The sequence below is a fragment of the Salmo salar genome, chromosome ssa04, assembly GCF_905237065.1.
Source record: "Salmo salar chromosome ssa04, Ssal_v3.1, whole genome shotgun sequence".
Classification (NCBI taxonomy): Eukaryota; Metazoa; Chordata; class Actinopteri; order Salmoniformes; family Salmonidae; genus Salmo; species Salmo salar.
The window spans coordinates 45,672,143-45,681,567 of NC_059445.1; positions in this window are offsets into that span (position 1 = coordinate 45,672,143).

Consider the following 9,425-nt stretch of genomic DNA (forward strand, 5'->3'; position numbering starts at 1 on the left):
TCCCTTACTAGCTTTAAGCACCAGCTGTCAGAGCAGCTCACAGATCACTGCACCTGTACATAGCCCATCTGTAAACAGCCCATCTACTGTATCTACCTACCTCATCCCCATACTGTATTTATTTATTTATCTTGCTCCTTTGCACCCCAGTATCCCTACTTGCACATTCATCTTCTGCACATCTACCATTCCAGTGTTTAATTGCTATATTGTAATTACTTCGCCACCATGGCCTATATATTTCCTTAACTCCCTTATCTTACCTCATTTGCACTCACTGTATATAGACTTTTTGTTTTCTTTTGATCTACTGTATTATTGACTGTATGTTTTGTTTATTCCATGTGTAACTCTGTGTTGTTGTATGTGTCGAATTGCTATGCTTTATCTTGGCCAGGTCGCAGTTGTAAATGAGAACTTGTTCTCAACTAGCCTACCTGGTTAAATAAAGGTGAAACAAAGTTTTGGAGCACATAAAGGCTTAATAATTTATAAAGGTCAACTGACTGATATTATCTCATAGAATCTCCTAAACTTGTGTTAACCTCGGACCTTTTTTTCTGTGTACAGTGGCAAGAAAAAGTATGTGAACCCTTTGGAATTACCTAGATTTCTGCATAAATTAGTCATAAAATTTGATCTGATCATCATCTTCGTCACAACAATAGACACACACAGTGTGCTTAAACTAATAACACACTAATTATTGTATTTTTATTGTCTATATTGAATACATAATTTAAACAATCACAGTGTAGGTTGGAAAAAGTATGTGACTTCTCCAAAAACGAATTGGAGTCAGGAGTCAGCTAACCTGGATTCCAATCAATTGGAGATGTTGGTCAGAGCTGCCCTGCCCTATAAAAAACACTCACAAAATGTGAGTTTGCTATTCACAAGAATTGTCTGATGTGAACCATGCCTCGAACAAAAGACATCTCAGAAGACCTACTGTAAGATTGAGAATGGTTGACTTGCATAAAGCTGGAAAGAGTTACAAAAGTATCTCTAAAAGCCTTGATGTTCATCAGTCCACAGTAAGACAAATTGTCTATAAATGGAGAAAGTTCAGCACTGTTGCTACTTTCCCTATGAGTGGCTGACCTGCAAAGATGACTGCAAGAGCACAGTGCAGAATGCTCAATGAGGTTAAGAGGAATCCAAGAGTGTCAGCTAAAGACTTACAGAAATCTCTGGAACATGCTAACATCTCTGTTGATGAGTCTACAATACATAAAACACTAAACAAGTGTCGTGTCTTTGGGGTACCATTAAACTGAAGACATGTTTATCAATTAACTCCCTGTAATTATTATCACGCGATCAAACTGATTCATCGTTTAATTGTAATTAACTAGGAGATCGGGGCACCAAGGAAAATATTCAGATTACATTTTAGTCAAGTTATAATTTTCCTAATATAACTTTCCTATATTATAACATTATATATTATATTCTATTATAGTATAGGCCGATTATCTTCTGGTTTAAATGGTGTATTTTACCTCACGTCCAGTCTCATTCCAAACGTCGTAAATTGTTGTATCTGCACGAACCCAGTCTTTACTAAGAGTCATCCATACATCAATTGTCTTAAAATCATTTATTTACTAAACTAATTAATTCACAGAAAGTATACAAACAGTAATTATCATCACAAAGAATTGGTAGAGTAATGTGCCCTAGTGGGCTAAAACAGGCATGGCTGGTGTCTTGTTAACAATGGGTCATAAAGGGCAGCTGAGAAGGTACACAGAGTTCATTAATATTAACAATTGACAATTGAACGCTCACTCATTCGGGAACAATTGCAATCAATATATATTTACGCTCAGTCGTCGGGATCCTTGTTGGAGCGTCGTTCGGTTGGAGAGTTTTGTCCACGTTCTCTCTCTCTCTCTCTCTCTCTCTCTCTCTCTCTCTCTCGGTTAGAATGGATCTTTCAAAGCGACATTCATTAATGTCGTCATAGAATGGATGTTTCGTTGGTCTTCGCGTTCAATGATATAATTGACTTAGCTGCAGACTAATAATTAATATCAAAGACTTGTTCTTATTCTGTCGGTATCAATAGTCTAAAAGTTAACCACGTGGTATAGTTCACTTTCAGTAGAGTACTTGGATGGTCAAACCTATTGGCTAACTCGCAATGGAGTGGAGGCTGGGTCTGGAGAAATGTAAATCAGGGTATAGTTTTATAGTGAACATGTCACATGACGCCTGGTCCTGTCTGTGTCCCTGGGGGCGTGCCGATGACTGAGTTAAGCTTGGTACAGACATATAATTCTATCACATTAACATCAGTACATAGCATCTCAATGTATTACAAATAGCTTTATCCTTATTAATACATTCTACACAACCATGTGAATGCAAGTCTCAAGGCTGAGGCTATTATATAAACCGTTTTATGGTAATAGGGCTATATTGTCTCTTCTGAGTATCACAAAATTGTACCAAGCGGACCAGTTCGTAGCTGGATTCTTCACCAATCTTCCATACCTTCTCCAGAACACAAATGTCATTCGGTTCCCCAATTCTGTGAGTTGGAAGAATTTCCTGTGTCTCTCTATGGGACCCCTCTGTGTCTCAACTGGGCCATGTGGTTGTAAGATTCTCCTCTGGAATTTTACAACCCTTTCACACAGGGCCTGGGTGGGGGGAGGTAGGTTGGGGGATGGTGCAAGGGGGGAGGGGGTCAACTGTCCTCCCTGTACTCAAAGAGGCCAACGTCATGACACAAGAATGGTGTTTATGGGAGGACACCACGGAAGAAGCCACAGCTCTCCAAAAAAACCATTGCTGCAGGTCTGAAGTTTGCAAAAGAGCACCTGGATGTTCCACAGCGCTTCTGGCAAAATATTCTGTGGACAGATTAAGCTAAAGTTGAGTTGTTCGGAAGGAACACACAACACTATGTGTGGAGAAAAAAAGGCACAGCACATCAACATCAAAACCTCATCCCATCTGTAAAGTATGGTGGAGGGAGCATCATGGTTTGGGGCTGCTTTGCTGCCTCAGGGGCTGGACAGCTTGCTATCATCGACGGAAAAATGAATTCCCAAGTTTAGCAAGACATTTTTCAGGAGAATGTAAGGCTATATGTCCGCCAATTGAAGCTCAACAGAAGTTGGGTGATGCAACAGGACAACGACCCAAAACACAGAAGTAAATCAACAACAGAATGGCTTCAACAGAAGAAAATACGCGTTCTGGAGTGGCCCAGTCAGAGTCCTGAACTCAACCCGATTTAAAATGCTGTGGCATGACCTCGAGAGCGGTTTACACCAGACATCCTAAGAATATTGCTGAACAGAAACAGTTTTGTAAAGAGGAATGGTCCAAAATTCCTCCTGACCGTTGTGCAGGTCTGATACCAACTACAGAAACGTTTGGTTGAGGTTATTGCTGCCAAAGGAGGGTCAACCAGTTATTAAATCCAAGGGTTCACATACTTTTTCCACCCTGCACTGTGAATGTTTACATGGTGTGTTCAATAAAGACATGAAAACGTATAATTGTTTGTGTGTTATTAGTTTAAGCAGACTGTGTTTGTCTATTGTTGTGACTTAAATTAAGATCAGATCAAATGTTATGACCAATTTATGTAGAAATCCAGGTAATTCCAAAGGGTTCACATACTTTTTCTTGCCACTGTATATCCCAAAACCCCATTATTTTCCCCATTCATTTCTTACATAGGAATAGAGCTCACCAGTTTGTTGTCCTAAAAAACAGAAATGAAACATCTGGTGTTCAACCTTCCCAAGTTGTCCCATGTCACACCGCTCCTCTGCACACTCCACTGGCTTCCAGTCGAAGCTCTCACCCACTACAAGACCATGGTACTTGCCTACGGAGCAGCAAGAGGAACTGCCCCTCCCAACCTTCAGGCTATGCTCAAACACTACACCCCAACCCGAGTACTGGTCTCTGGTCTTTTGGCCCTCCCACCACTACGGGAGGGCAGCTCCTGCTCAGCCCAGTCCAAGCTCTTCTCTGTCACGGCACCCCAATGGTGGAACCAGCTTCCCCCTGAAGCTAGGACAGCAGAGTCTCTGCTCATCTTCCAAAAACATCTGAAACTCTACCTCTTCAAAGAGTATCTAATATAATCCCACAGCATGGGGAAATTCATGGGAAAATAATGGGTTTTTAGGATAAACGCTGAAAATAAGGTCTTAGGTTAACACAGGTTTAGAATATATTATACATTTTGTTCTGTAAGATAATATCAGTCAGTTATCATGACCTTTATGAATTATGTTTCCTTTATGTGCTTTATGTGATTACATAAATGCTTAAAATTTCACAAAAAGTAACATTGCTGATGAACATTATCTCATAGAACAAAACATATAAGATCTCCTAAGCTTGTGTTTACCACAGACCTTATTTTCTGAGTTTATCCAAAAACCCTCCAAAACCCCAATTAATTTCCCCATAGTCTTTGGACAACCAGCCATGGTGGAGTTAACCTCTGTTAGTACCTACAAAAAGATGCCATTACTATTGCATTCTATGGCGAACCAACCAGAGGTAGAAAATGCTAACTCATTTCTGTTTTTTAGGACTACAAGCTGGCGAGCTCAATTTTCAATGGTTACTATGCTAAACAAATCATTCCCATGTAGACATGCAGGCTAGCTACTTCTTCTTTGCCAGCTAGCCAACTAAAGCTAATACACAATCACATCAAGCAGATGAAATGACAGCAAACTACTTTTGTTTGTTGTACATTTGTTTCTATTTCAATTTCTTCGGATATTGTCGGTTAAACCCATTTGAATTCAATCACTTTTTGACAGCATCCCTTTTGGTTTAAACAAAACCTTCCATACATGTTTGCCCATGGAAGAAGTGGTCAGAAAGTGACTTTTTGGACCTGAATGCCAAAACATTCAGGAGATAAAGGTGCTCAAAGTTAGCCCCATACCATGAGACATCCATGTCTTCATTACTGGAAAACATTAATGCTTGAGTGTGATATCATTTCAAAGCTTACAAAAAAATAATTTATTGAAAAAAGGATCCAAACAACCCTTTGTATATGTTTAGTTTTGGTACTTTGGGTGGGCAACACCAGATTGCTTATCTAACTGCTTTTATTTCAAGCAGCTGCTATTCCTCTCTCTTAATCAAATAAAAGCGACATGAAGGCCACCTACATTAATCACTTATGAGCCCAAGGATAAACAGACTGAGATAAATAAATCCGCACGCATACACACGCATGCACGCGTGCACACACACACACACACACACACACACACACACACACACACACACACACACACACACACACACACACAGACGCCTATACACAAATGTGTGGTTCACACACACACACACACACACACACACACACACACACACACACACACACACACACACACACACACCAGAAACACATGGCTTCTAAAGCTAGAACAGAGTCTTCACTGCTCCCTCTGTGGATGCATGGTTTGCTTTGGCACCAGTGCTTTAGGACAATGGTGTGTCTCTCAAACCATATGGCCTGCTCCTAGGGCAGTATGAAGATAAAATAAGAGGTGTGATTCCCTGGGGCTGTATGGGCTATGTGTGAATTTATGTTGACAATGCTTTCAATGTGGGACTGGAGGGTAATACAATGACATTTCAATGTCCTCTATAGATTTGTGTCCTGTATGACTTCTCTGTCTGCCTGCTTGTCTGCCGACCTGTCTCCCTAGCTGTCTGCCTGCTTGTCTGCATGCCTGCCTGCCTGTCTGTCTGTCTGTTTGCATGTCTGTCTGCATGTCTGTCATAATGGCAGAGCTTGTAGTGTCATGTGCATTTAGATTTGCTAAATAGACTGCATAATGCTTGTGTAACACAGTGGATTGCATTTTGTGCGTTGTCTTGGTGCACATGAATAATATAATAAGGTTTTCATTTGCATACAATCTATAAACAACAACAAACAACACACGAAAATAGCATTATAATTGGATGGTAACATTTCTGGGAATGCTGACGTGCTCATTTAATGATATTTAAATAGAGTGAAATAACAGGGAGAAGAAATGGCTGTCCCCCCACTCCTCTCCATCCCCTTCCCCTAAATGATTCAATGAAGGTACAGAGGACTATGAGTGGCTGCACACCGCTGGCACCATTCCTGTTAATAATTTAAACAGTAAGCGACGACTCAAGGGTTCTCTCTCCAGCTTGGCGTCAGAGGATTGTCACAAACCACTCCTGGAGTGACTCGTTCCACTGAAGCAGGAAATTAACACTCGTAGAGTAGACACCAGCATGACGAGAGGAGGGGCAAGACAGACAGGCAGACAGACAGACAGACAGGCAGACAGGCAGACAGACAGACAGACAGACAGACAGACAGACAGACAGACAGACAGACAGACAGACAGACAGACAGACAGACAGACAGACAGACAGACAGACAGAGAGAGACAGGCAAAAAACTACCTTCATACTTCTAGAATACAAATAATACCTTCAGATGAGTCCGGTTACACATGTTGGGGTCGAGCAAAACTGAGAACACCATCGTGTTCATGAGAATCTCCCCTTTCCTCAGTGGGGTCATAGTTTGTAGGTCAAACGATTCGGACGCTACAAACAGAAGTCGGCACATCGATGGTATCGACTTCAGACGAGTCCCCTGACGTTTGTGTGGGTCGTAGAGCAAAACTGAAATGGCCATCGTGTTAGTGAGTGTCTCCCCTTTCCATAGAGTGGTCATAGTTTGTTGGTAAAATTGTTCGGATGCTACAGACATTTTCGTGAGAAGACTGATTTTCAGGATGTCACATGGTCTGACAGACATCGCTCTACCTCTGCCACCTTTCACCGCAGATGCGAAATTGCGACATACTGTGGTGGATTGAGATGCATCCAATGCAAAAAACAAACCAGACATCTCTAGCATAACCTGATGGATTTTCATGGGGATTGTTTTATTATCTTACTTAGATTAACACACTGGTGGGTAAATTGGATACTGGGGTTAACAGGAATACTAATTGACATTTTATTAACACATTTTGGTAATGTAATGGCTGTGCGTAAATGATCAAAGGGGGAAACTGATGTTTGCTTGTAAATGCCACAGGCTTGATGAGCGGGTGTGGCTTAATTTCATGGAAACCATTTAGAACAGAAATTCAGGCAACAATTAAGAGCCATTTCCTCTTCCTCTGGTGTTTGATTGAGGTAGGATTTAGAGAGAGAAGGAGCCTACAGAGAGGGGCATTAAATCCCTCTTGTCGTTGTTTAATTGACTCAGCGTGGAGGGAAGGGGGTAGGAGGGGGATGAGGGAAAAGGATGGAAGGGGAAAAGATGGGGGAGGCAGGCAGGGGGGGCAGTCTAATCCTGGTGCGTGGGTTTAATTGCATGGGCAGAACAGGGGAGGAGGTGACAGGGGATTACACTCTCTCTCTCTCTCTCGCTCCCCCTCCCTCCCTCCCTCTCCCCTGAGAAGTGCTGCTGCACTGGGGTAGACATGCTTGCTGGAGTACCAGGGAGATCGATGTGGAGAAACATACTGATGGGCGACTGACCACTTCAATCATGGCTCAGGACAGTGACTTTAATACTTGAGAAATGGCAGAGTGAAAGTAATCCTTATTCAGCTTACTGTGGCAAATGAGAAGCTATTGATTTTAATATTTGACCAAATGGCATTTACAACCCTGGCATTAGACTAGCTGTGTTCAGCGAGAACTGAAACCCAGAGGGACAGAAAATAAAGCCGTATTCATCACATTCAAGACCTCAACGTTCCACATTTAAGCAGCGCTCTGCGTTTGTGGGTTCGCCCATTGAAATTGACTGTAAGTTCGTAAATTGGTCTCTCCTCTATATAAAGGCAACCATGCGGTTTCTGTGTAGTTTGAGGCCTATAGAAACCAGCCAGCAGTTCCAGTCTCCCAGGACTGCTCTAAAGACTCCATTACCAGTAATGCCCCTCTTCCTGGGTAGCGGCCTCAGAGGCTGTCCACACTGGGGCATAATGAAGATGGATAGACTCTGTTTATTTGCTGATGCTGACACGAAAAGCGTGTCTCGCCTCGACTGTGATCCATCATCAAAGCCTGCACACTACTCTGATAGCCAGGGGAGTGTGTGTGCATGTGTGTGTGCGTGCGTTCATGCGCAAGAATGCTGACGTGCGTGTGTGTGCGTGTGCATGTTGGGGCGGCAGGTTAGAGCGTTGGGCCAGTAACCGGAAGGTTGCTGGATCGAATCCCTGAGCTGACATGGTAAAAATCTGTCGTTCTGCCCCTGAACAAGGCAGTTAACCCACTGTCATTGTAAATAAGAATTTGTTCTTAACTGACTTGCCTAGTTAAATAAATGTTTGATTTTAACCCTTAAACTCAGTTACTGTAATGTATCTGGATAAATTTGCAAAATTGAATTGAAGTGGAGGCCACCGGATTAGGCAAAATAACTGTCCTAAGGCCTCTCCTCAGACACTTTAGCAGTAAATCTGAGTCATCCTTTCCCACAGACAACTGAATGGTACAGAAGAAATATAGATTACCTAATTAATGAAGAGCGCAAGAAGGATGGAAATGCATGAGTTTGACTCCCTCAGCAGGTCCTACTGGTGAACCACAGAGAATTAGAGTGGGCAAGACGCAGCAGCGTCTACATCATGTTGACCCCTTACGGTACGGAATTAGCACTGCGGTGACTAGGGCTATGGACATCAATGTATAGGTAGCTAGCCTTTACAGACAGCCCTGTACAGCTGCCGGGACACTGTTTATTCCACTCGGAAAGCGAGAGAAGCTTCAGCTATAACAGCAATCTGTCCCATCTATCATTGAATGCAATTGTGTAGTTTCATCAGTGATAGGACTTCCAGCAGCTCAGCATGTGTCTCCTGCTCTGCTCGCGCTGATTATGCAGAGATGTACTTACAGTTAAACAATAGGAAGACGTTATACTCTTTCTGGAGGAGTCTGTATGTGGGTAGCTGATTGACAGTTTATTTCTCTCCATCACAATCTTGTTCTCAGAGGAGGACAAAGAAAGGATTTTGGCTGCCGCTTGTAGCTGTAGTTTTGAATGCCATCCATCCCCCACTACACACACACACACACACACACACGTGACACACTCACCGAGAGCCACACCTGTGCTAGGCTCCAGAGCGTCTCTTTCCTTTTGACAGCACACAGCTGCTCTGTTAATTAACCACGAGGGTTCATGAGTGAGGTTAATTAAACAGCGTGTCTCATCACATTCCCATAAAGAACAGGCTTTTGGGTGGCTCTCCCTCTTCCTCTCCATCTCCCAACTTCCTTCTTTACTTCAACCTTGTGTTAGGCTCTATTGACTGGTGAAATGCTAGAGGAATAAGGGTTTAACCTAACAAGTGAACAAAAACGGAACAACCCAAAATAAGAAGAGATCTCAAACGGTACAG